This window comes from Podarcis muralis, chromosome 3, assembly GCF_964188315.1.
Source record: "Podarcis muralis chromosome 3, rPodMur119.hap1.1, whole genome shotgun sequence".
Lineage (NCBI taxonomy): Eukaryota > Metazoa > Chordata > Lepidosauria > Squamata > Lacertidae > Podarcis > Podarcis muralis.
The window spans coordinates 119,626,228-119,642,675 of NC_135657.1; the positions used below are offsets into that span (position 1 = coordinate 119,626,228).

Genomic DNA, 16,448 nt, shown 5'->3' on the forward strand with positions numbered 1-16,448 from the left:
TTCCAGCACAAATGGAAAAACTACGCAAAGATTTGTTATGCCTCTTAAGAGACATTAAAATATAGTGAGAAGTGGGTGTTCAAATTGAGCAAGAAAGATACTGCCAACAGCCATATTTCAGGTGTTACCCTGTGTATTAGAAAATGTTGAATGACATCAGATTACACATTATGAAATTTATATGGTGGTGCAGCAAGAGAAGCTTCCCAGGACAAAAAAACCACCATTCCTCAATTGTGAGAGAAGTGTAAATGCCTCCCACCAAATAAATATTATTAAGTCAATAATGCCATCCAATGCACACTGAAATTACTGGAAAAGTTCCCACATTTTGAGGATAAAATATAAATTTAATATTAACAACTGGATCTCAAGAGCACTCATCTGAGGGCTCTTACAGAACACAAACATGAAACAGCTGATCCAACAAATATGCAACCTGTTACTGATTTTAGAAAATGGGTCACTAACCTTTGACCCTCTGGATTCTGCTGGAGTCCAGCTCCCACTACCCATGACTACTGCCTGGGACAGAAGGAATCTGGTGTACAACAATATCTGGAGGACCACAGGTTAGTCACCCCAGATGTATTCAGAAGGAGAAAAGTGTACGAAGTACACATTCTGGATTTCAACAGGTATATATTAAATTATATTATGCTGTTCTTCAGAAAAGTAGGTTCATTCATTACATAAATGAAGAAAAAAAGGTTGGAGAGACTTTGAATAAATTGTAGACAGGGAAATATAAACATGAATTGGTATTGACTGCAGCACAAAGAAATAACCCTTTAACACAAATGAACAAGCAAATCTTCTCCATGTAACTGATCATAAACAATAAGTTTGATTCTAACAAAATTCTGAAATGTTACCACCAACTCTGACACCTGTGCACATACCACTAATAATCAGAGGCAGAACCCATGGCAGATCATGCAAATATAAAATAGCACTTTTCCTACTGCATAGGAAGACCTGTACAACACACCACTCTCATTTCTCAGTTGATTCCCACAGTTGTTTTCATGCCAAACAAGGACCATAAGAAGGTCCAATACAGACATGCCTAAAACCCAAACATGGATCATGCTTCTAACAAGGTTTTGCAAACAAATAATTAAATGAAGCCTAATTTGATATGAGCTTTATTTTGCTTTAGTTCAGGCTTCCTCAAGCTTGGCCCTCCAAGATGTTTTTGGCCTACAACTCCCATGATCCCTAGCTAACAGGACCAGTGGTCAGGGATGATAGGAATTGTAGTCTCAAAACATCTGGGGGGGCGAGTTTGGGAAAGTATGCTTTAGTTGGTTTAGCCCATCATCCTCTGAAGACTTTGTGGCAACTGTGGCCACGATCTTCAAGTATTTCTTCTAGGATTCAGGTGCCAATCAATTGACCAGTTGTGGTGGTTTATTATCTGACCAATCAAAAATCATCTAGAATTCTACTTTGTGAAGATGGCAACCTAGTTTTCTTTTTTTCTTACTGCTACATGGAATAATCAATGATTTGAATTGGGAATCAGCAACTGGAGCAATCACTATAGCAATGCTCCTACCCTGGAGCATGGGAAAGGCCTGGTTCTTTACTATCTTCCTCTCCTCTAGCAAAACTAATTGCTGACTAGGACTTTAAAAATTAAACACCTGGTCACTTGTCCTAGTATTTTTGACAGGTCAAATGTCCAACCCTAATTATTTCAAAGGCTTCTTCTGCTACATATAATATGTGAACATTCAATTAGCAAATAAACCTCCCACCTTCCAATTAGCATGCTGTGCTAAGTTCAGTGTTCACTCAGATTTCAAACTGCCAAGAAAATGCAGCTGTTAAGAGCCATGCCCTTAACACGTGTGTTGTTTGGGCAATATGGGATGGTGTGGCTAATTCAAGCTTCCCTACTGCCTTGGCGCTGGAAGTCTGTCAGTGGCATAGAGATGGGCCCAAATTCCATATTTGTCTGATCCCTAGAAAAGACACATTATGCTCACAGAAGGCCTTTTGCGCCAGCAAATGCCTCAGCTAATGGAAGAGAGCAGAAGGTAAATGTTCCCAATTCCTCCTTCCTTGTATTGTCCCATCCATCTCTAAAAATCTGCTCCAGGGTGTTAGGCAGCATGGAAGAGTGACATGAGGGGAATTAATGCCGGAGTAAGTGACAGAAATCGTCTCCACTTCTCTTTGCTTAGCTTAGCAGAGGCCTCAGCATGATTGGAGACTCTCCCATGAGCAGAAGGCCTCCTTCTCTTTGCAGAAGGGAGCCATTGAAAACAGGGCCGGCCCACCCATGAGACACCAGCCTCAGGCGGCAGGATCCACTGGGAACCCAATGTCAAACTTCCTTTCCCCCTTTTTTCCTGTTGTAGATCACCCCTCATCCCGTCTACCCTGGTGAAGCAGGGTGCCATTTTAGGGTCTGCTTCAAGTGCCAAAATGTCTTAGGCTGGCCCTGAATGGATACAACCCTGTCTATTTTCTTAGATGACCCACTACTGGGACTACTTCAAGTATTCATAAAAGACCAAACACACTGTGAGGAAAAAGGCACCTACACATTCGAGTTATTACTAACATATCTCAATCACTGTCAGCAAGAAAATGTAATTCAGTGTAATGACTTTTGACTAACTCTTTTAATCCTTCCCTTTACAAATGAAGCAGTCAATCTTCATGCTGTCAGCTAAAATATCTTTCAACATAGTAGAAGGTTCTTAAAACAATCCCTCAGAACTTGTCCCAAGATCATTCGTTCTATGGTTAAAAAAAATAAGATTCCTTGAAGCACATCTCGTAAAGGCTACTGGAGATGCCAATATGTTTAAAATATAAACTCACTTTGCCCACTTTTTGAAGTGAAAGCAACTGCATATCACTTGTACATTTTGCTGTTTGTCAGCCTAAAAACAAAAAAAGTTTGATCTTTCTCCCAAAGGCACACTTGACATCTGGTTTGAAGATCTCACTGAACTTTAGTATAGTTTAAACTATAGTTTAATGTGAGGTGCTAACTACACCACTGAATGCCTTCTCAGAGACAAAACCTTGCTTCAGAGAATCAGCATCAGGAAAATGCCAAGAGAATGTCCTTCTCCTGCTCTTTCAAGATAATGGGACCCCTTTGATCACAGCAGGAAGAAAGAGAACTAGAGGGGGGAAACTGAAGGTGAAAATCAAGTTCCATTGGGTCAGTAGGTCAATACCTAAAATGGAAAATGATTTCACTGCAAAAGAAAGAGAAGCAATTACACTAAAAACATATGTTATATAATTAAATACATACAATTGCATGATAATTGCAATGTTTCAGTTTAGTAAAGAACAGAACCAATAAAACATATTTTACATATTTCTTTTCAGCACTGGGGTAACATTCAATTTTTATTGCTACAATTTTAATGCTTGGAAAATATTAAAGAACACTTTGAAGCAGCCTGAGCAATCATTAGAATATTGATAGATTTCCATTTCTAACCCACCTGTCAGTTTAATCTACACCCTGGGGGTACCTTTATCCAGGGGTTGGAATCCTATAGAAAATCTTGAAGAACTTGTTAAGTAGCACAATTCAAACAGTTCCAGAGACACAACTCACAGTTCCAGATACACATCACCTGTGATTCTCTACAAAGCAATCTTTGACAGATGGATGCAGGCCACATGCCTGTCAATCACCTATAGTCATATAATTTCAAAGAATCAAAATCGCACTGAATTCACTCTCAATTCTTCATTTGCAGTCTTGACTTGAATTCAAGTCAGCACTGAACTTAAAAGGCAGCCCTGCTTATAGAGCAGGCTTCCTCAAACTCAGCCCTCCAGATGTTTTGAGACTACAATTCCCATCATCCCTGACCACTGGTCCTGCTAGCTAGGGATCATGGGAGTTGTAGGCCAAAAACATCTGGAGGGCCGAGTTTGAGGAAGTCCGTTATAGAGGAACAATCAAGAGTACATTCTAAGCCTCTCAGTTGTTCCTTTGCAACCTACAGCTTTACCAACTCCACAGCTGGGATTGACAAAATCTTTTTTCTTGGATACCCACCCCTTTTCCCTTTTAATTTTTTAAACATTTTTTGCAAAGTGTGTAAAGCTGAATGTGCGCAAGTTAAATGCACGTGAGTTGTGTGTTACCTGTATAGTGGCCAGGGTAACAGTGTAATCAGGCAAGGTAAGAGATGGGTGGCGCAGCAAGCAGATGGCATCACCTGGGACCCATGAAGATCTCCTGGAACTGCTGAGCTTAAAAAGTCCAGAGGCAGCAGTCAGGAAGGAGAGTTTTGTGGAGAGCAGAGATATAGACTGTAGTTCTCTGCTAGCTGGGAGGTAAGGCATCCCAGACCCCCACAGCTGGGGAAGTGCCCGCTGTGCCACACTTCTCCATTGAGAGGCGTGCAGTTGCACTCCCCTCAAGGGGGAAGTTTAAAGGAGCCCCCACCTTGCCTCCAGCACGAGCCAGCAATGGGGTAAGGTCTCCGTTAGACTTCCCCACCCACCCTCTACCACCCCCTGGCCCATCTTTGGGGGGGGGGAGCACACATCGTGGTACATCAGGATGTCATGATACTTAGCTGCTGATATACCATGATGTTGAAAACCAGCTATCACCCAGCCCTAGTCTGCTTTTTAGTGCACCTAAAATCCATTGGTTATTAGGAGCTACCCCACATTTTGTTCAAAAAATTGCTTTGCAGAGGTAACTACCATAGAGTTATCAAAAATTTCAAAAGTAGGGTGTCCGTGGCTTGGCTTGTGAAAAATAAGGGGTCCTCAGTAATTAGCTAATTGAGAACCACTGTAGTAGAGGAACAGAGGAACTGTATGGTGCCCACATGGAACCACAATTAATCAGGTAGCCTTTTTGGGCCTCATTGTTATTGATCCCTGACGTCACACAGCTCCCAGCAAAAGGAATCTTGGAACTACTGGATCTTGCTCAACCAGTCCATGATGGAGAAAAAGTTATTTTGATGGTGTACTACATCACCTATTAAAACCCCAATAACATTTGAATGTTCATCTTAAAAGAATGATTTACAGCTTAATCCTATCCATGTATACTCAAGCCTAAGCCACAGTAAAGTTACACCCACAGCATGCATTTAGATCACCCCTATACCACTTTAACAGTCATTGGTTCCTGCAAGGAATCCGGAGAACTGCAGTTTGTTATGGCTGTTGAGAGGAGACCACTCACAAAGCTACCCTCAGCATTCGTAACAACTACATTTCCTAGGAATCTCTGGGAGACACCACGACTGCTAAAGTGGTATAAAGGTAAAAAGGTGAAGGGACCCCTGACCATTAGGTCCAGTCGTGGCCGACTCTGGAGTTGCGGCTCTCATCTCGCTTTATTGGCCGAGGGAGCCGGCATACAGCTTCAGGGTCATGTGGCCAGCAGGACTAAGCTGCTTCTGGTGAACCAGAGCAGCACACAGAAACGGCGTTTACCTTCCCGCCGGAGTGGTACCTATTTATTTACTTGCACATATTTTTGTTAACCGATGGGTGGTGTATTTTCTTTTTAATTTTGTGATGTAACATACATATATATATATATATATATATATATATATATATATATACACACACACACACACACATATATATAAGCAAAATATACCGTATTTTTCGCTCTATAAGCCTCACTTTTTCCCTCCTAAAAAGTAAGGGGAAATGTGTGTGCGTCTTATGGAGCGAATGCAGGCTGCACAGCTACCCCTGAAGCCAGAAGAGCAAGAGAGATCAGTGCGCACCAATCCCTCTTGCTCTTCTGGTTTCAGGGATAGCCACACAAAGTCTCTTGAGCGCAGCCGGAGCACTCCTCCCTCTTCGCTCAAGAGGCTTGTTTCTTGTTTTCCTCCTCTAAAAACTAGGTGCGTCTTATGGTCGGGTGTGTCTTATAGAGCAAAAAATACAGTATATATCAACCTAAACAAGGTGAACAAGGCAGTGGAAGACAGGAGTGCCTGGTGTGCTCTGGTCCATGGGGTCACGAAGAGTCAGACACGACTAAACGACTAAACAACAACAAACAAGGTGAACTGAGCCTGAGCAATCAACATAAAGCTAGTATTCTGTTTTTCCTTTGGGCTATTTAGAACTCTATAGCACTGCATTTCAGAGGTAGTTCTACTATTCAGAGCATGGTGATCTTATCAGAATGTTACCAATGTATGAATGACTGTGATCAAACTTATTCTCACCAGTATCTGATAAAGAGGTCCCTTTGTGTTCCACTCACTTTCATGTAAGTTAGTAGGTAAAGCAAAGGTTTCACCAAAATTAGCATACTATCACATCAACCTGTTTTATTCCACTTGGTGCATGTGAAACTATTCCATCCAATGCCGTGGAGGCTGGTTCACATGGTGTCCATGGTTTCACCAAACTCTCAAAGCCACCCTCTTTCTTGTCCTACAGACACCCCTATCGTTCCACATTAATTTAGAGGGACTCCTGGGGATATTTCTATCAGCTTGTCACACAGTCGCAAAGCACGTTCCTGGTAACTGGTCAGACAGGAGGCTTTCCTACTCTGAGTAGCAAAGAGAGAATGAGAGCATCCAGCCAGCCGACCACTCCTTGGAGGTTTTTAAGCAGAGGTTGAATGGCCATCTCTCATGTAGGATCTAGCTGAGATTCTTGCATTGCAGGGGAGTTGGACTAGATGGCCCTCAGGTTCTCTTCCAACACTATTATTCTATAAAGAAGCTGAAGACAAGATTCCTGTCGTTAAAAAAATTATATCGTATTGGTGTTACTGGGGGTTTAGCCTGGTTTATAAAAGAAATGCACATTTTTTGCAATAAAAATCTTATTTAAAAATCTTTTGTTCTGTTAAAATTTATTCATTCTATTTTTTCTATTTTGGCCTGGTGTAGAAAAGAAAATTGACAACCAATCAAATAACTGGTGTTGATATCTATGCTACTGATTACTTCTACAGCTTTATTTTTAGACAAAATGTGCTAATTTAAACATTACTGGTACAGTAGTACTATAACACAACAGTTGTAACAATACGTTAAAAGTAAGTAAAAATTTGTCAGTTTAAGAGTTAGACCCATATATCGTGATATATTTAAATATTGTGATGTTTAGCTGGTGATATGTTGAAAATTAGATATCGCCCAGCTTTACTGGGGATACTAAAGTTTAGACATACTTTAATGAAATGCAATATTCATTTCCCCCCTGCAGTAAATTTCTGGTGACAAAATTAAAACTATGCCTCATTTGGGAAATGGTAAAAAGAAACTAGATTATACTAGTTCTTATAAGCTGCAACTGCTTATGATGCTTGAAGAGCATTTTGCTTCAGGTATTTGAAACTTAATACTACTTAAATATTCTCTGCTGGATATTGTTACAGTGGAATTCCAAGTATTTCCTGCAGTTTGAGTTCAAGATTACTTGACTAGTGCTGAGGAGTACAAAAAAAAGGTATCTAAATGGGCACAGTTGTTTTGTGTCCCATTTCCTACTTTAACAGAATGAACTGCTAGTTTGGATCAATGAATTTAGACACCAAGTAGATTTATTGTAGTTTAAACTGTTTCACGTGTCTTATGTTCCTTACCTATAAGATGTTTACTGTACAGGTCAACCCTCATTCCCTTCTAGGTAGATTGAAAATTGCAGCAATCATTTTAATAACATTACTAAGTGCAATCCTATGCAACTTTACTAAAAAGTAAACACCCAAGAACAGTGTTTCTCAACCTTTTTCCAACTGTGGCCCCCTTCCGACCTGGTTTCCTGCCTGTGGCCTCTCCTGTCCTACAGGTAGAAAGGTAGCTATTTAAATGTTCCATTTGTAAATAGAACATTTTTTTAATTAAAACTCATTTGTCACGGATACGGCCCCTGGGGACCCCCCAGGATATTTCAAGGGGGCCTCAGGCGAAAATTGCGTAAATGGGGGGGGGGGGGCACAGCATGAGACTGTGTAAACTGTGTTTGGAACTATGTAAAACTTGCTAAATCCTCAGAAATATCACACCTGTGGCCTGAGTCACAGTAAAAAAACAACAACCAACCTTATGTGTGATGTAATTTCTGACTGTTGTAGAGGGGATGTCCTTCTCCACACCTAAATGAAAACCCTTAAAAGAGATGTTTCTTCTTGGTTCTGGGTCTCTCTTGTCTCCTTGCTGGGGGGGGGGGGGGGCGGGACTCTGCTGCAATAGAGAAATAAAGATCTGCCTTGCTTTCGCTGCATCCTGCCTCCATCCATCCATCTCTGACCAATCATGGACTTAGAAGACTCAGTCCCTTGGGGGGTGGGGCAGCAAAAGCAAAACACCCCTATTTTTCTTTATCAAAACAAAACATTTAAATAGCTACTTTTCTACCAGTAGGACAGGAGGGGCCACAGGAAGGAAACAAGGTTGGAAGGGGGACACGGTCAGAAAAGGTTGAGAAACACTGTGCTTGTGGAATGTAAATTTCCACAAAAAGTCCTCCTGCTAAAACAACTCATTTCATTGTTTCCATTCTTGCAGTTCCCTCCCTCCAATCTCACTTCACTGCATATTGGGCCTCTCAATTTAGCCTGCTCTGTGTCACTGGAATGCTTTTTGCAGCTGATGAAAGTTCACTATGCAAATCCCAGGAAATTATGCCGGATAAAGTTATTTAACATGCACCACAGCATCATGGAATTATCCAGTCTTCTCCTATTCTTTCATTTCTCAAAACACAGTAGGAAGGCCATTTTAAAAGTAACTTCATAATAAAGTAGAATAATTCGCCTACAAAGCTTACTGATTTCAAGGACAAAACTCCACAAATTTTCATCAGAAATACAGTGAAAGCAAAGCAGGCTTCCTAGTAAGGGGGGAAACCAATGGCAAAACTTTCAAAGAATACACACACACACACACACACACACACACACACAAAACACTCCATTGTCATACGACAACATTTGCATTTCTTATGCAAATTGTACCCCACAACTCAATAGGCAGTTTATTTGGGCATAGGAATTGTGTATACTTGGCAAATAGGAAGGACTTTCCCTTTATAACCTGACCTGTGTATGTCTAATTGAAAATACGTACTCACGAGACTGACTTGTTATATACACATCCACTTCCAAGAGCCCTGTACTTCTTCCCCTGCCCTCGTTATTAGCAACAGCCATCATCAGACTGAGTTGGGTCCTAGCTGTTTTGACCCTTTGCCTGAATATGCAATTGAAGCAAGTTACCAGGTTTCTTAATGCCCAAGCACATTCGTCCCTCCCAGGAGGGACCCAGCTAGTACATGCTGGCCCAGTGCTGGCCAAAAAAAGCCTGCCTCCTGCACTGCTTCTTCAGACAGCACTGGGCCCTTTGGAGCTGACTCACCCCACATGGCCAAGGAGTCGATCTGCAGTGGCAGCTTCTCCAGGATTGGCAGGGGCTCGACGACATCATGCACGATGGCGGCGGCTACATGGGGCCTGGCCACTCCCTCACTGACAGGGTGCAAGTGTCATGGCCAACCGAGAGGACTCTGGAGACGGAGCTCCTTAAGAGTCCGCTCCAGAGCAGCAGACGCCCCAGTCGCCTCCTTCCAGGTCCAGTGCAACATTTCTGGCTCCCGCTTCACTTCCACAGCCACTCCACTCTGGGAATCCCCCCAGGAGCCCAGTCGGAGCTCCTTCCCCGCTTCTGCCCTGAGGGGTTTCCCTCTTGTTAGCAAAGCCTCCTGCAGGCGTTGCAGCCTCAGCCTTTCTGTTTATTATCTGGAAACACAAAAGGATTCTTCTTTTCAACAATAAGAGGGAGTCTGTTGTGTAAAGCAAACCACTATTGGGAATGTGTTTGTAGGCTGTTACCTACAAGGCCAAATCAGGCCACTCTTCAGGGTATTCTGCAAGTCTGGAGGGCGCCTGGGAGGGGAGCCAGGAGGGATTAGGAGGCAGTGACTGGGGCACCCTGCGGCCCCAGTGCCACCCTGGGCACCCCACACCCCTTCCTACACTACTACTTAAGAGATCCTTTCCTGATTACTGTAATGTGTGTAGGTTCCTACAAGAACAGTGTCTTTCAGATACCAAGGTCCCAAATCATGTAGGCTTTAAATCACCATCTTGTATTGAGAGCACCAGCACTGGAAGCCAACACAGCCAGTGTCATACTTGCATAATAAGGCCTTGCCACTGCTTTTGCACCAACTGGAGTTTGCAGATGGCTTTCAAGGGCAGTAATCTAATCTAGAAATGACCAAAACATACTTCGAGAGAAGCAGTGCCCAGTTCTAAGTAGGCATACTTAGCGGGACCAGGTTGTCAAGCCCTGTAATTAAAGTCTATAAACTCCTTTTAGAACAACATTTTAAGATACTAAAGTGCCATCTGATCCTCATTTAAGTAATGTAACTGTCAGAACCATTCAGATTAGAAGATACTTTAAAAAGTAAACGAGTTGCCTCATCTGACACTTGTGTCCTCGTCTTAAACAATGAACAAATTCTAAGGATAGTATACAGCAGTGTTTCCCAACTGGGGGGCATATGCCCCCCCAGAGCCCCCCAGGATATTCCAAGGGGAGCACAGCTATAAATTGCATAAATGAGGGGCCACAGCACAAGGCAAGGAGACCACAGAAGGAAGTGAGAAGTGAAGAAAAAAATCTTTTTTAAAAAAAAAAATTGTGGGTCTAGCGCTCCTTTTTGCCACATGCATTTTTCTTGGAGAAGTCCTGGTTTGTTTCCAGCGAGAGAGGGCAATCGCTGAGGCTCCCAATCCTGAACACCCAGGTCAGGTAAGTGCGGTGGTGGAGTGGCAATGGGTAGGGCTGGGTGAGCCAGAGCTGTTTGTTGCTGTCGCTAGTGCTGGGTCCAATGGCAGTCTGGGCCTAACTCTGCAAGGAGCATAGTGCAATCCACCTAGCTAAGCGGGGTCGCCTGGTGCTGCTGACTTGCATCTAGTAAATAAGTGTCTACTCAGAAGAAAGCCACAGGTAAGGGTGTGTAAAGCTATAGCAGTGGTTTTCAACCAGTGTGCCGGGGCACCCTGGAGTACCTTCAGTGATAGTCAGGGGTGTCGCAGGCAACACTGGCCTCAGTCCCTCTTTCCTTCCCCTTTGATGTCCTATTGCGTCTCTGCCTCCCAAAGGCTTGTTTGTTTCAGCAGCCCTGCCTACAAACTCCACAAGTGGGACCTCTGGGGCTGACCAGGGGGTGCTGGTTGCCAGGAGCAGAGGCGGCCTTGGAGTAAGCCAGCAAGTGGGTGAGGGAGCCCGGCCAGCCAGTCTACCTGCCCTTGCTGGTGGGAATGGACAGATAAGTGGGAGGCTGGGTGGGTGGGTGGGCAGGCAGTCACCGCGCTGGCCTTTCTTGTGCTTGCTGTGCTCCCTGCCTGGGAGCCGAGTGCCTGGTGCTGAAGGGAAGCCTTTCTGCCATGCATGCCCGGCAGCACCCAAGGTAAGGTGCTGGCCTCACGTTTGGCCAGTCTCTGTTGGGCTACTAAGGCTGGGGACATCCTCTTCCCAGGCCCCTGTGGAGCAGTGTGAGGAGGCACCGCTTTGGGGCAGCTCAGAGATCAAGGGCAGTGGCAGCTGCTGCCTGGAGGACTCCCAAGGAGAGGAAGAAAAGAGAGGAGGCTGAGGGAACACTCCACAAGGGAGGGTCTTCAAAAAGGGGCGAGAAGCTGCCAGCTCTGCAGGCAAGGGGGGACATAACTGGGCTCCTGACACCCACAGGGTCCTGGCTGCAAAAAGAATGCAGTTGGCCAAGGGAGCTGTAGACGCAAAAAGGTTGAAAACCTGTGGACTATAGAGTTTTATCTAGGCAGCCAGGGCTCCTCCGAATAACAAGATCTTTTTGAAGACCATTTGGTTTTTAAAGTTCTCCCAAATATACAGAACTTTCTGTGTGCCTTTTGGACTGTATCTGTAGGTTTCTCCCTCTGTGTCGAACAACTTGGGTCAAATAAGTGTTGCTTACTTTTTATAATATATGGAAGATGGATCCCCCTTAGGAGGTTGTGGACTCTCCTTCCTTGAAAGCTTCTAAGCAGAGCTTGGATTGCTATCTGTCATGGATGCTTTAGCTGAGTTTCCTACATTGCAGGGGCTGCACTAGAAAGACGACCCCTGGGGTTCCTTCCAGCTCCATGATACAACAATATTTCATTATGTTCCTATCATTTTATGTAATTGTATTTTGTATAAAATAAAACATATTCTATTTACAAACAAACATTTAAATAGCTACTTTTTTACTGGTGAGATGGGGGAGTATGGGCGTAGCCAGGATTTTTGTAAGGGGACATGCTTTTGTTGGGGGGCAGAACCTCAGATTTGTATTGATTTTTATTTTTACTTATTGCCCCCTGCCCCATTGTCTATGCCTGCGGGGGGGGGGGGGGTGCACAGGAAGGAAACAAGGTCGGAAGGGAGCCATGGTCAGGAAAAGGTTGGGTAATACAGGATTGGGAGACAAACTCCCAATCTCCCAAGAAGGAGACAAACTTTGTCACATCTGTTATTCTAGTGAAGTTCTCAAAACATAATAATTTATATTAAATCATATTAATCACCATAAACTATTATTGCCTTTGAGACTACAAAGCTAAGCTTGGTCACCTTCACACCAATTTCCAGAGAGGCAGCTGTGTTAGTTGGAAGTCCTGCAGCAGTTTAAACACCAAAACGTGACATAAGCTTTCATCCAATGCATCTTCCAATGTGGCCACTAGTCTGTAAAAGCTTATGCCATGATAAAATGTGCTACGGGACTTTTTGCTGCTTTTGCTTCATTCCTTCAATAAAAATGCATGTGACCCCAAAGACCTGTTCACTAGGGTGAGAGGGCATCCCGAGTTCGACTTATTTCCACGAAACACAGCTCTGAGTGCGCATAGGGAGGAGAGGAGTCACAAGCGACGCGCAGTAAATAAACTGAAAGGCAGCAGCAGGCAGGAGTACCAGAAAACTGTAATCAGGGTAATGGGATAAAAAGGGTAAAGGGAAACAAAACCCGGCTACGCGAGGAACTTGGGACTAGCCCCGGCCCGCCGGCCTTTGGTTTGGGGGCTTCTCTCCCCGCCCGCCCCCTAAAAACATAACAAGGGAGGAAAAAAGAGCAGAGCAAAGGAGGCGAGTTTCCGATGCCTCCGAAATGCACAAATGTCTCCCGCAGCGCTCACCATTCGAGGAGGAGGAGGAGGAGGAGGAGGAGGAAGGCAAGGCGGCGGCGGCGGCGGCAATCCCTTCTTTTCGGCCGGGCGCGCGCTTTCTCGGCGTCACTTGGCAACGGGCGAAGCAGGGACTCCCCAGCCAGGAAGCCAAATGGATCCGCCCGCGGCTGCCTCGGATTCAGTTGCGCGCGCGCAGAGGCAGGAAACGCGGCAAGTTCTCTCAGGCTCCGTCTTTTTCAGTTGGCACCACGGGCGGAGCCGGGGGGGGGGGAATCCGCCCCCCAATCAAGAAAATAAATGAAAAGAACTAACTGACCAACTGGGTCGCAGATAACTCGGTGTCCCGTCCCCCCCCAATCCTGGCTACACCCATGGCTGGCACTGGGGTCTAAGTTGGTCCTGATTTGTATCACTCTAATTCGTAGACTTGGAGTGTACAGGGCATCTGCATTTAACAGCTTGTTTTCCTCTCCAAAGAGAGAAATGGGAAAAATCAGGACAGGAGCATAGTTATAAGTTTGGACACCAGCACGTCCTCCCGCCCCCAGGCCCCCAAAAGGAGAAAGAGACAGGAATTTCATGCTAAGTTTTATTTCATGAGAAACAACATTTTCAAAACATTTTCAAAAGTGCAAATTGCCTGCCTGCAAATCACTCCAATGTTATTTCACATTAAAGGAAATGAGAAGTATCTTAAACTTATTTGAGAAAGGGCTGTAATGTCAGTGACTTACATATACATTTAAATCACATGGCTTCCTCCAAAGAATCCTGGGAACTATTCGTTTTATCTCCCAAAGCTACAATTCTCAGCACCCTCAACAAACTTCAATTCTGAGGATTATTTTGGGGGGAATCATGTGCTTTAAATGTAGGTGAGTATGCAGGCTCAGCCGTACAGCATCTGAATTGCTTGCAGAAGGTCCTAAATTCAGTTCCTGCCATCTCTAGCCAGTGTTGGGAAAGACACCGGTCTGAAACACTGGATAGTTGCTGTCAGCCAGCGTAGACAAGGACAATACTGAGCAAAATGAACCAAGAGACCACATACCACCGGTCTTGAAAGACCTACACTGGCACCCAGTATGTTTCCGAGCACAATTCAAAGTGTTGGTGTTGATCTTTAAAGCCCTAAACGGCCTCAGCCCAGTATACCTGAAGGAGCATCTCCACCCCCATCGTTCTGCCTGGGTGCTGAGGTCCAGCACCGAAGGCCTTCTGGCGGTTCCCTCATTGCGAGAAGCAAAGCTGCAGGGAACCAGGCAGAGGGCCTTCTCGGTAGTGGCACCCACTCTGTGGAATGCCCTCCCATCAGATGTCAAAGAGATAAACAACTACCTGACATTCAGAAGACATCTGAAGGCAGCCCTGTTAAGGGAAGTTGCATGACATTTTAGTGTATTTTTGGTCTCTGTGGAAGCCGCCCAGAGTAGCTGGGGAAACCCAGCCAGATGGGCGGGGTACAAATAATAAATTATTATTATTATTAAAGGTCTGACAAAATCCCCAGCAAAGGCTCCTGAGCAAACTTAGATGTCTGCTATCAGGGGGTGGATCATCTTAAGAGTTTGTAACTGATTAAAGTACAGGAAGCATGGAACAGAAATAAATGGACAGTTCTCGCAGTGAATGAATGGAAGTTGTCTCCCCTCATCCCTGTGCGCACAGGATCTGTTTTGGGTCTTCATGGATGATCTGAAATTAAGGGTGAGTAGTTAGGTGGCCAAGTGTCAGCATAATTAATTATTAAGGGTAGCAAAAACAAAAAAGGAATTGGGAAGAACTCCAAACTGGGCTATTAATGTGGCAGAATGTAAGATTGAAAGAGTTCCTGGAAATTTCAGTCTCCTTCAAGAGTCACAGGAGCTGCACAGCAGAAGCTTTTATGAGAAGGTCAAGCTGTCTGTTTCCAATGCTTTTTCACTCCAAAATCATAGTCCTAGCCAGCCATGGGAATGCTAGAACATTAGCAGTGGCAAAGTTTTTATCGGTGGTTGCAAGAACAAATGATCCCTATATTCTAAACAAAATGCTTGTTTAACCTGGAGGTAGGCTGTATGAATTGTGTATTGTTTTGTAATGATTTGTTGGGCCTCTGGACCGTAATAAAGATTGATGATGATATGTAATAATATTTATTAAGTTTTCCAATTTAACAATCCAATAAAAGCCACATTAAAAACATTCCAAATTATAAAATAATCAAACAGACCATGTATTATTCCAAATTATAAATCTTTGTTTGACTTCCCATGCTCTGAGGTCGGGGGATAGCAATCATCTCACATTTGTGCTGTGTCTCTAAGTTAGTCCAGGTGATTCCCATAAATCAATCCGATATTAATCCTTTGTTCATTTTTCTCAGCCTCTGAGTTCGTCTTGCAAGCGAGTTAAATCAAACAATATGTTTCTGTGTGGGTGTTTATTTTCTTCCATGTCTTTCACTTTCACTTCTTCGTGCCTGTAATTATCAACTGCGACACATCCCAAAATGGAGGAAATCTGACTTTCTGCCAATTGTACCAGGAGTATTTCCAAACCTCTTCGTTTTATCTCTGTCCAGATCAGTTAAGCCCATACTTTGGCTAGAAGCCTCAATTCCCATCTTCCATTCTTAACGATCAATTAGAATTACCGTAATTGCAGCTTCCTAAATCTTTTCCACAAAGTTAATAATAAGGTCAAAATGAGTCTTAAATATTAGAATATTCTCCAATCCCGCTTGCATGCATAATCAATCGGTAGTCAGTCCCTTCCAGGGAGATTTGCCAAGTAAAATAGCAAATATGAAGTATATCAAAAAGAAGCAAAAAAGACTCACCCCCCTTTTGTTCCAACATACCAGTTCCATTGTGATGATAACCCCTCTTCCACTCAAATCCTTTAGCTCCTCAGTGGCTGAATCAATTAGCAGAGTAGTTTATCTCCCCTCACTCAGAGCATGCCCATTAATTAAGTCCGAATTTTAATCTTAAAAAACAGGAGTTCACTCATGGCGGCAACTTTGGAGAGTTGCGAAAGAGACGCTCGATGCTTTCCACCCAGCGTCCCCAGCCCCCTCATGCCTTCTGGATTGGGGGCAGGTGTTGGGCGATCTGTGGGTGAAGCACCCTCCCCTCTGGTCCTGGCAGGGTTGGGAGGATGCTTACTCCCATCTCATCCTCAAAATATTCCGTGCGAAACGGCTCTGATGTAATGAGCAGCCTCTGCCATGGCAAGCCAACCCGGAACAAAGTATCTTTATAACAGAATCATAGAATTGTAGAGTTGGAAGGGACCCCGAGGGCCATCTAGTCCAACTACCTGTAATGCA

At 44.0% G+C, this 16,448-nt stretch overlaps 1 protein-coding gene across 4 annotated transcripts in view; it reads right to left on the bottom strand.

The window, feature by feature from the left end:
- The window catches only part of WDPCP (WD repeat containing planar cell polarity effector), a 182,099-nt gene extending 168,727 nt beyond the window's left edge, over window positions 1–13,372 (bottom strand). Inside the window, exon 1 of one of the 4 annotated variants that reach the window (XM_077926584.1) lies at window positions 13,145–13,369. The gene's annotated coding sequence lies outside the window, so the exon portion shown is untranslated. Of the gene's footprint in view, window positions 1–13,144 lie in introns of all 4 variants that reach the window. The other 3 variants (XM_077926583.1, XM_077926582.1, XM_077926585.1) reach the window with 3 other exon arrangements.
- Between the last annotated feature and the right edge of the window lie 3,076 nt (window positions 13,373–16,448).